Source organism: Sorex araneus, chromosome 2 (genome assembly GCF_027595985.1).
Source record: "Sorex araneus isolate mSorAra2 chromosome 2, mSorAra2.pri, whole genome shotgun sequence".
NCBI lineage: Eukaryota > Metazoa > Chordata > Mammalia > Eulipotyphla > Soricidae > Sorex > Sorex araneus.
Window position 1 is genome coordinate 31,014,326 of NC_073303.1, and position 12,003 is coordinate 31,026,328.

A 12,003-nucleotide genomic window follows, 5' to 3' on the forward strand; every position below is an offset into this window, starting at 1 on the left:
GTCCTCTTCCCAGCTGTGGGGGCCGGGGGCCGGGGAGCCCAGGGTTTGCCTCATCGTTCTGCTATGGCTTCTGGAGACAGCACATCTGGATTCCGGGGCCCAGATGTGTGGTTGCCACAGCGACCTCAGTCCCTCTGGTAAATACAGCGCCCACCCGCCCCAGAGCCCCAGAGCAGAGAACAAAACAATTGTGTGACTTTCTTTTGTCACGAGATAGAAATGTCCTCCCTCCACCCGTCTTCCCACACCCATGTCTCGGGCAAAGGAAGTCTTAAGGGTCCCAACCCTTCTCTCGGTGGCTCTCTGCCCCTTCCCAGCCCTTGTCTCTCGGTCTCGCCCATCTTTCAGACCCTGTCTGCGTTCCCTCCTTCACTGCCTTGTACCCCCAGTTCTCAGGAATGGAATGTTGACTTCTCCCCCTACCCCCACTGCCTTCCACTTGGCAAGTGCTTCTACCGAAGCTACAAAATAACTGGATGCAGAAAGTCGTTTCAAAAGTACAGAACGTCCACCCTCCTAAGTCCTTCCGGAAGCCCCTGCCCGTCCTTGGTTTTGACCCTGATGCTTCCATTTTCCCAGAGCCGTTCTCGGGAGACAGTATAGGTTTGGGAATCAGAAAGCGTGAGGGGAGGCCCATGTTTATCACCACCCGCAAAGCCCCTCAGCAGGCAAGCCTGTGTCCTCTGCCACAAAGTGGGACAAAGAAGATGCCGTCTGTATTGGAAAGTGCTTTGTCAACGGAAGCCCGTGCAACTGTTTTCTATCTTTCCCTCTCTGGGGCTGTGCCTTGGATCCCAGCCCCTGGCCGCTCTTGGTCCCCTCTAGACCTCAGCTCCTGCCCTGAATTGCCCTTATTTAGCTTTGTCTTCCTCCCCTTCTCTGTCTTTTCCTTCCCTTCCTTGCTAGATCGTTCATCGTTTATCCTCCTGAGGTCAGGACAGACTCTCGGAGGTTCATTCAAGGACAGGCCCAGAGCTGCAGACACCTGAAGCCCGGGTCCCGTCAGCAGCCCGAGCATGTGGCCCTAACACCAGGCCTTCGAGTCCATCACTGGGACACTGCAATGAAGGTGCTGACCTCACACCTTCCTGGTTCTTCTCCCCCCCCCATCCTTTTCCGGTTGAGTAGGATAAGCATTTATTAGGCACCAGCATGGTACAATTTGGTTCCTTGCTGATGAAAGCACACCTATCAAGATGAGCCTGAAACCCAGGGTGTGAATCATATTTTAGACCAGTCGTCTTCGAACCTGGAATTGTCTGTCACTGTCTCCAGTGGCTTCCTCGAAGATCTTAAAACTTGGAAATGGACACCAGTGATCTGCCCTGAGACTCCCATCTGTGCCTAGAAGTGGCCTAGCAGCCCCCCGGGACATTCTTTCAGATCTTACCCCTCTTCTGGTGTCCTGGCCACTCAGGACCAAGTTCATGTATGATGGCCAGACGTTCTGAATGATAAAGGCAAAGTCCGGAGCATGGGGAAAGCACGTGGCCACAGGGCAGAACTCCTGGAATCCGAGAAAACCCATGATCTGGGCTTCCTGCTTCTCTCCCCCCCTCGCCTTCCCCTGCAGTTCGTCCCCACCCCCACCCAGAAGCCTCAGGCTCTGGGGGATTCAGGCCAAGGCAGAGGAAGGAAGCTAAGCCCGGCTCTGTCCAAGACGTTGATTTCATCCTCCCTCGAAGCCAGGAAAAAACCCACACACACTCCAAGACACACGGACATGCATGGGGACACCCACACGAGAGCCACGGGGAGCCAAGCGCATCTCCAGAGCCACGCGTGGGGCCCAGGACTCCACTCACCTGCGGGCCTGGCAGCTGGTGGGGCTGCTGGCATCTGTGCTCTAGCCTTGGTGGCAGAAACAGGACCCAGGGGCACCTGCACACCCATCTCACCCATCCCCGTGACTTGGCGAAACTCGTGGCTGGGTGGTGAGGACTCTGTCCTCTGTGTGGAACCAGCGTCAGGTGTCCCTCTGCCTAGACGTTTCTCCTTGTCAGCCCCCGACTGGGGCATCGGGGACATGGAGGAATGGGGTCAGGGAAAGAGTAGCAGCCTTTATGGGGTGTATTCGCTACCCTCTGCTGTCAGCCTTCCTCTCTGCCTGAGATGCCCCCAAACCTCTGCAGACCCCAAATCTCCAGCCCCCAAATCTCTGCAGATCTCCCCCTGTGCCATCCAGACCTGTCATCTGCACTTCCAGGACTTCACCTGTCATTCATGCCCTGACCCGTATCTATGGCCCTAAACCTCCCCCTGTTCCCTGTCTCCTGGCACCCAACATCTTGCCCAAGTCTTCCATTTCCTGGTGCTCCGCCAACCCCCGGCCCAGCCAGTGCCCAGCCTCATCTGCCATTTCTCTAGGAATTTGCTGAGGTGAGAGAACGAGACGGTGGCAGGGAGCCCGAGCTGAGAGCAGGCAGTGAACTGGGCAGGACAGGGGAGAGGGTGTGCGGAGCAGAGAGGGCAGGCAGGGGGCTGGAGCAGGGCGCACGAGCTGGGCGTGGGGGGCTCAAGGGCCTGGAGACCCCGAGATGTGCTCATACTAGTGAGGGTTTGGGCTGGGGGTGGTTTTCCCTCCTGCCCCACCTCTCCCTGCCCTGCACCACCAGGAGGGAGGTGGTGGGGAAATGGGGGGACAGCTGGGCAACAGGGTGGGGGTGAGCTGCAGGCAGGGGTGAGGTGGCAACTGGGGGAGGAGGGAGGGCAGGAGACCATAGGACAGGTCCTGGAAGAGAGTGGGGAAAAATGGTTCTGCAGATGCCCAAATGGTAGGGGTGCGGAGAAGTGGCGCATCAAGTTGGCAAAAGTTAGACTGGGAAGGAAGAGAAATGGGATGGGGCAAGGACCTGCCAGGTAAGCCCAGGGATGGAGGGGGCGACGGGCAAGTGTGGGAGTCAGTGATTCCGGCCTGGGGGGGCGGGGGGGGCGTATCTGGGTGAGGGAGAGGGGAGGGCCAGCAAGGGTGGGAGGGGAGGGCAGACCTGCCCTATCTCCGCTCCCTCCCTGACCTCATGCTGGTCCTCCCCTTCTCCTCCCCCTGCTCGCGGCAGGCTCCCTCCTTTTCTCTGTCGCTAGACCGACCGTCCAGCGGTCTCGGCTCTGTGCGCCCCTGCTGCGGGGAGCCGGCCAGGGTCCGTCCAGCGAGCCGCGAGCAGCGCGGGACCCAGCAGGTGCAGCAGGCGCCGCCGCCGCTCAGGCCCAGGTGAGGAGCGGCCCCAGAGGTGGCGGGGAGCAGGGCCGGAGCGCTCCGACGGCGGCCCCGCACCCGCGCGCTGGGGACCAGCCGGGGGAGGCTGCGTGTGCACGGACGGACAGCGCGTGTGTAGCGCGGGAGGATGGGGGGCGGGAGGTGGGGGGCGGGCTGGGCGTGCGGGCTCACACGGAGGCCCCGGGCGGAGTTGGGGCGCCGGGCTGAGCGGTCTGAAACGGCAGAAAGTGCGGGGTTCGGGTGAGGACGCGAATCGCACGCGGGGTGCGGGACGCGCTCTGAGCAAGTGCTGAAACGGGAGGCGAGCGAGGACTCTGAGGTCTGGGGACAGCGTCTCGGGCCCCCCAGGGTCGCTCCGCAAGCTGCTTGCGGACCCCGAGCTCTGTGCCCGCGACTCACGCTTCTGCGGCGCCGGGTGACAGCGACGCGTCCCGGCCCTGGGCTCCGTGCGCGCCGTCCCCGTCCCTGCGCCCCGCGGTTCGCCCGGGCTCCGTCTCCCCGCCCCCCCCCAAACACGTGACACGCCCCGGGTGGGGCAGGCGGGCCCCTTATCTCGCCTGGAAAGAATTTAATGGCTTGGAAACAACTGGAAATGGAACCGAGAGGAACTACTGGGAAGCAAGTCGGAAACCCCACAGCTGCCGCCTGTCTGCTTCCAGGCCCGCCCGCTTCCCGGATCCCGCCCGTTTCCCTCTCCCCCTCCCCCCGCCCCCCGCATCCCCGCATCCCCGGGAACCCGCACCTCAGTACCCCCAACTCCCTTCCCTTGGAGTGCAGGAACAGAATATGTCTCCCTGGCCCCATCTGCCGGCCCCCCTCTCCCCCTGGGGCTCTGGAAATCCTTTCCTCTTCCTTTCCTCTTCACCGCCCCCCCCCCCACCAATTTGCGTCGGGAATAAAGGCCATCTGTACCCCGCAGCTAGCTCCTCCCCGACACCTCCTTTCCACCCGTCGCAATCCTGTGTCCGGACCCCCCTCATCTGCCTCTGTCCTCATAACCCTGAAGCTTTCTGTCTTCACCCTTCATCTCCAAGTTTCCCCGGAGGCCAGGGGGTGGCCTGAAGCCAGCCCCTCTCCCCACCTCTCAGGACCTAGGTCCCTCGATGAGCGAAGTGTCAGAGTTGGCCTGAGTCTGAATACCCCCGAGCTGAGTCACGGCTCGCTGCCCCCACCCCTGCCAGCCCTCCAAGGTAGGGAGGGTGCCAAGAGGGCGAGGCTCCCCGCACCCGAGCATCCAGCACTGCCCCGGGGGATAACAAGAGGCAAATGAAAGAGATCGGGATTTTAGTTTTCCTACTCTGGGAAGAGTGGGAGTCCCCAGTCAGAGCAGGGAGCTGGAGGTGACAGGGCTGAAGGGCACTCTGGGGGCTGTGGTGTGTTGGGTGGGGGCTGCTTCTCTCAGTCTGGTCTGGGGTGATGACAGGGGACTCTAAAATTGCCCTTTTTCTCTTCAATTTTACAGGAGAAAGTTCAGAGTCAGAAAATGTGGGTGTATGGGTGGGGGGATGGTTACTGTTTCCCCACTGGTCGGCTGTATTCTCTCCCCAGCCACCTCTCATCTCTCTGCTTCTTCCCCCCTGAGCCCAGCCCTGTCTCCCCCTCATATTCCTCTGTTCCCTATAATCCCCTGTCCCCACTTCGTCTGAGCAGCCCTCTATCTTTTCTCTCTTTGTGCACCCCAGTTCTTCCTCAGTGAATCCCACAGAAAAACACAACTGGGTAACCAGCACCCAGACCAAGAAATAGGATGTTCTTAGCACCCCTGGATGCCCACACCGCACCTCCTCTTCTCATTACTCCCCCACATTTCTGACTTGAAGCTCTGCAGATTAGCATTGTCTCCCCAAATTCGATATAAATAGAACTTTACAGCGTGTTCTGTTTGTGTCTGGCTTCTTTCGCTCGAGCCCGCGTTAGTGAGACCCATCAGGCTAGTCCATATGGTTGGAGTTCCTTCTCATGGCTTGATTTCATTACACTGAGTGAGGAAACCACGCTTTATTTAATCCACTTGACTATGTAAAACATCTGGGTAGTTGCCAGTTGGAGGTTACTTTTTTTTTTTTAATGGCCAGTCCTGCTGTGGCGAGTGTGCCCTAGGAGGGGAGGGCTTGCCTGTGTAGGTTCAGTGAGTCCTGCCAAACACCCAGAGTGTTTGTGCCACTTGGCCCTGCCAGTGTCCACACCTGTCCTACCCTCTGTCTCTGCTTCTGCCCATCATCCAGTCCCAGACACTGTCCGTGGTCCTAGCCCTGCCCTTGGTCCTGTCCTTGGTTCCAGCCCTGACGCTAGTCCTGGGTTTCACTTGAATTTTTCATTCACTCTTTAGTCCATAAGTGTTTATCGAGCACTTTCTAGGGTGCCAGACACAAGCATAGCAGCCAAGGAAAAGGCATCCAGGCCTGCGTCACGGTCTTTTTAGTCGTGGGGGCAAGATTGAGAGTGGGTAGAAAGTCACCAAAGACTCCCCCAAGCAAACATTATTCTAAATCTTCATAAATGCCTCAAGGATACCTGTGTTCTGTGCTATCACGACAGTGTAGTCTGTGCTATCCTTGCTATTCGGACTGCTCAGGAAATTTCTCTGAGGAAGGGGTGAGGGCTGAGGCATGAAGGATGAGGAGGCTAAGAGAAAAATGAGGAGCGTTCTACAGAGTCCAGAACCCTCTAAGGTCTGAGGTTGGGAAGAGTATGAGGACATGAGGCCAGTGGGACTGAAGTGAAGGAGGGAAATGAGGTGAGGAGGGGAGGGATCAGGGGCTGACAGGGGCCCAGAGATGCAGGACTGCTTGTCAGTGTTGGAAGATAAGTCTGAAGATGAGACGCTAACAGCCTTTCAGTGGGGAGAGGGACATCCTTGCTGCCACTGCGAGTGTGTCAAGGGAGAGAGCGCAAGCCAAGGGATCAGCGTGGAGGCAGTAACAGCTGCTGAGGCAAATGGTGGATGGGAACACGAGTGGAATAATGGAAAGTGGAGGAAAAAAAAGGAGCAAACCAAAGAGATGTTTATGGGAGGGGAGAGGTAGGGCCAGAGAGAGCGCATCCTTTCCACAGGTTTGATCCCTGGCACCTCTTGGACTCCTGAGCACCACTGGGAATAATCCCCAAGGACTGAGCCAAAAGTAGCCCCTGAGGGGCTGGATCGATAGCCGGCAGTAGGGCATTAGCCTTGCACACAGCCGACCTGGGTTCGGTTCCCAGCATCCCATATGGTCCCCTGAGCACCACCAGGAGTAATTCCTGAGTGCAGAGCCAGGAGTAACCCCTGAGCATTGCCAGGTGTGATCCAAAAAAAGAAAGGAAGAGTAGCAGAGTAGCCCCTGAGCACCACAAGATGTGGAGAGAGAGAGAGAGAGAGAGAGACAGACAGACAGACAGACAGACAGACAGACAGACAGACAGACAGACAGAGAGATTCTTGCTTGTCAAGATGAATGAATGGTGAGACTGTGAGTTGCGGGGTGGCAGGTGGGGGAGTAGGAAAGGTGACCGAGCTCCGTTTCAGAATTGTGAATGTAGTGCCCAAGAGGGCATGCCAAGCAGGCAGCAGAATCTATTACTTGGTGCTAAGAGGAGATGACTGGGCTGAACTTAGAGGTGGAGGGATTGTTTGGAAATTCACGTCATGGCTCTGGACAAAGGCACGTAGGGAGGTGATCAGACAGGAAGCCTCAACCTTGCTTGCACGTTACAATACCTGGGGAGCTTCAGGACAAAACTGCTGGTAAGGTTCAGTTCCTGGCCAATATTTCAAGCGTTCAAACAGTTTCGTATCTCTTCTGAATACTATGCTGACAGCACAGATAAAGGATGTTCTTGTGGGAGATGGATTTAGCAGCGTTCAGTGATTTTGAGGGATGTCCAGTAAGATGAGGAGAAATGTTTCTTAGATTTCGTCTCACTGAGATTGCTGGGAGACCTGAATAACGGGGGAAAGACGGTGGAGAAGCCAGAAGGGAGTGAAGTACAGCGTGCCTGGGAAGGAGGGCAATGGAAACCAGGAGGACAGAAAAGTTTTTTACAACTGTGGCCATGAAATAGAGGGGAGAGGTTTGTGGTGGCCAGAGGAGTGTGAAGTTAGTGAAGTTTCTCTCATGTTAAGGCATAATTTTCACCTAGTGAAATGCACAAATCTTTGTTTGGAACCACGCCTGGGAGTGCTCTGGGCCTAGTCCCAGTTTGCTTGGGAGTGATTCCTGGTGGTGCTCAGGGGATTGTGTGGTGTAGGGACCAATTCCAGGCCTCCTACATGCTAAAGCCTGAGCTCCAGCCTGTCGCGCTATCTCTCCAGCCCAGAAAAGCACAAATCCTAACTTCTGGATACAGATTCATCTATTTAACCATCTGTCAGCTCAGATCAAACATTCCCCTCTCATGACCCTTCCAGCCAACACTCTCCCTAAAGTACTCCTAATCTAATTGTAGAGATTAGCTCTGCCTAATCTGTTTTGTTTTAGTTTTCAGACATTTTTTCCCCCCTTCTGATTTTTGGGCCACACCCAGAGGTGCTAAGGGGTTGCTCCTGGCTTTGCACTCAGGTGGTGAGTCTTGGGGAAACATACAGGATTCCAGGGATCCAACCCGGGTCGGCTATGTGCCAGGCAAGAACTTTACCTGCTGTACTATCTCTCTGTCTCCTGGTTTTTGTTTTTAATTTTTTTTTCTTACGGGGGGAGGCTTACACCCAGTGGTGCTGAGGTTCCTCCTGGCTCTACAGTCAGGAATTACTCCTGGCAGTGCTTGGGGAACCATGTGGGATGCTGGGGATCGAACCCAGCTTGGCCGCATGCAAGGTGAATACCTGCCCTCTGTACTATTGCGCCCCGGCCTGGTTTTCAGTTTGGGGGCCACACCTGACAGAGCTCTGGAGCTACTTCAAGCTCAGTGCTTAGGAGTCAGGGGTCATTTTGGGTGGTGCTAAGGGGTACTCAGGGTACTGTGTGGTGCAGAGGCTAGAAACCTGGGCCACCCTAGTCAAAGCCTGGGTTCCAGACTTTCGTTCTATCTCCCTGATCTGCTATTTTGAATTGTATATACATAACAGCATTCAATATATTATCTTTTGTTCCTATTTCTTTCTTTTCTATTGTATTCTATTTTTATGAAGTTGTTCACAGTGATTTATTATATTCAACACCAATCCCACCACCATTATACCTTCCCACCAACATTATTATTATTTATTTTTTTGCTTTTTGGGTCACACCCGGCGATGCACAGGGGTTACTCCTGGCTCTGCACTCAGGAATTACCCCTGGCAGTGCTCAGGGGACCATATGGGATGCTGGGATTCGAACCCAGGTTGGCCGCCCTACCCGCTGTGCTGTCACTCCAGCCCCACCCCCACCAACATTATTTCCAATTTTCCCAACCACCACCCAAGCCTGTCCTAAATGATTTATTTTGTGTTGCTTGGTATGATTAATTCACTAATCACTGTATCACTGTCATCCCATTGATCATCGATTTGCTCGAGAAGGCCCAGTAACGTCTCCATCTGTCCTAGCCCTGAGATTTTAACAGCCTTTCTTTACCCGTCCTTCCCAACCGTGCTGCATTAGAGGCTCTTTAGGGTCAGGAGAATGAGACCATCACTGTTAATGCATTTGGCATATGAATACACCACAGGGAGCTTGCCAGGCTCTCCCAGCTCCTACATTATTTTTTTAAAAAATAAGGAAATCTTCTTTGATTTTTTTAAAAGTGAATTCTCAGAATTCACTAAAAAAATCAAAGAAGATTTTCTTAAAAGAAAGTGTGTGAAGATTATTGTATCTCATCCTGGGACCATTAAGCTCTTGTATAAGAGATTGCTAACCTGTTGTCACAGGCTAAACTTTGTGTGTTAATATTTTCTTAATTGAAATTTGTTGCCTTCTACTTTATATTCCACCCAATGTGATGTGCTACTCCTGGTATATCAGTGGTATAGAATATATGTAGAATATCATGTGCCTGCACACTCCAGGAATTCTAAAATTTTAAATGGGGTGATACAGCTGAGATTAAATTTTTAACTAGGTGGTGACTTTGAGGTTCAGAAGCATCTCTGCAGCTTGTTGATCTCTTTTGGCATTTATTTACGAGTCTCTGGATCATGTCCTTTATTGAGCTTATTTGGCACCAGAGGCAGTTTGTGGGAGTAACTGCCAGGCTCCCAGAAGAAGAGGGGAATGGGGGGAGGTCACTCATTCCTGGAGAACCTGGATATTTTGGTCACGAAACCTGCATACCTGGGTTTTCAACAGATTCATTCCTGGATGAGGCTTGTCTGAGCCTGTGGAGTCTGGCCATGAGCATGGTGGTGATTGGGTTATGGAGGTTTTCAGTTCCTGGGGCAGGAGGGTGGGACTCCTTCGGGGTGCCCCAGTGTGTCTGTTTTCTTTTGCTGAACATTATGTGTGACATTTGTCTTTGCTTGTGTGTGTAGCAAGGTGTTTTTCGTTGATGTATAATATCTCATTGCAGGACTAGGCCACAGTGTATTTCTATTTCCCCCCCACACACTGTATTTGTTCTATGAATGATGACAATTTGTTGTTTCCAATTGTGACTGATAAGTAATCATAGGAGCACTCTTGTACCTATCTTTGGGGGGGGGTCATAGATAATAATTTCTGTTTTATATTTACCAAGAAATAAAATTACCATGTTCTAGACTACTAGCAGTTACTGTAAAAGAGTTTTCCATAATGGTCACGCTAATTTATGCAGCTGTTTATAATAGATGAGCATTCCAGGTCATCATGTTTTTGCCAGGATGGAGAGTCCCTGTAATTGCAGTTATTTTTGTGAATATTTGATGGAATTTCCTTGTGTTTTAATTTGCGTTCCCTTGGTTGCTTATGATATTGTACACCTTTTCATATTTTATTGGTTCTTTGTGTATATATACATGTATACACACTATATGTGTGTATATATACATATACATATATATGCATATATACATATATATATCTTTGGGGGCCACACTGGTGATGCTTGGGGCTTATTCAGAGCTCTACACTCAGGAAATCATATGGAGTATCAGGGGACCCCATATGGTTTGTGCTCAAGGGACCATAGGGGGTGCCATTGTTCGAACCCAGGTCTGCCACATGCAAGGCAAGTGCTGTACTATTGCTCGGGCCCTGGATATATATTTTTACGTAGTATCACTTTATGTCTTTTGGAAGTTTAGTTTTTTATTTTAGATTTTAAATATTTGTCTCTTTCGTTATCTCTCTGCCTCCCATTATCCCTCCCTTTCTGTTTGTGTATATATTCTAGCATAACTCACATACTTTTTCTTTTCTTTTTTTTTTTGCTTTTTGGGTCACACCCAGCAATGCACAGGGTTACTCCTGGCTCTGTACTCAGGAATCACTCCTGGCGGTGCTCAGGGGACCATATGGGATGCTGGGAATCGAACCCGGGTCGCTTGCATGCAAGGCAAATGCCCTACCCGCTGTGCTATCATTCCAGCCCCTCACATACTTTTTCTTAGTCTGAAGCTTGCCTTCTTTTTCTACTAATAGCGTCTCTAAAATATTTTGGTGTGTGTGTTGGTGGTGGGGGTCTACTCCTGGCTGTGTGCAGGGGACCTTGCAGTGCTGGGAATCACACCTGGGCCTCCTTCATGCAAATGTGCTCCAGCCCACTGAGACCATTGAACTATCTCTCTGGCCTTCATAGCATCTTTTGTTGAAGTTATCAGCTTGGGATTGGGTAGGGCCATACGGCAGTGCTTAGTGGTTCTTTCTGGCTCTGTGTTCAGAAGAGACCCTTGCTTTGCTCAGGGGACCTCAGCAGTGCTGAGGACTGAAGCACAGTTGGCAGCATGCAAAGCCAAGTACCTTACCTTCTGTACTGTCTTTCCAGCCTGCATGAAGTTATTAACTTCAACTCTAATCCCTCTCTCTCTCTCCCTCTCTCCCTCCCCCCCCCCTCTCTCTCCCTCTCTCTCTTTCACACACACACACACACACACATACATTTTTGTGCCACACCAGGAGATGCTCAGGAACTGCTTCCAGCTCAGTCTTCAGGGTTTCAAGGTACTATTGCAATTCCAGGGATTGAACCTGGGATTCCCTCTGTTTCGCATCTTCTCCAGTTATCTGAGTAATCTCCTGGCCCTGTATCAATCTCTTTTATGGTTTAGTTTTATGTTATACATATGTATATATCCATATATATCTTAATGTGTGTATATATTGTATATATATATAAATTTTGGGTATATATATATATATCTTCTCATATCATCCCCTGAGCATTGCCAGGAGTAAGTACTGAGCATAACCAGGTGTGGCCCCAAAGCTATCTGTCACTGTCACTGTCACCCCGTTGCTCACCGATTTGCTCAAGCAGGCACCAGTAACGTCTCCGTTGTGAGACTTGTTGTTACTGTTTTTGGCATATTGAATATGCCATGGGTAGCTTGCCAGGCTTTGCCGTGTGGGTGAGATACTCTCAGTAGCTTGCCGGGCTCTTCGAGAGGGGTGGAGGAACCAACCTGGGTCAGCCGTATGCAATGCAAACGCCCTACCCACTGTGCTATTGCTCCAGCCCAGCCCCAAAGCTATATATATATATATATATATATATATATATATATATATATATATATATATGTTTTGTATATATATTGTTTTATATATGTATACATATATTCAGTTTTATGTTATATATTTATACACATGCACATATTGTTTGTTTTTGAGCAACACCTGGCAGTGCTCGTGACTTGCTCCTACTCTGCACTGGCGGGGCTCTGGGGCCTATATGTGGTATCAGGGATTGGA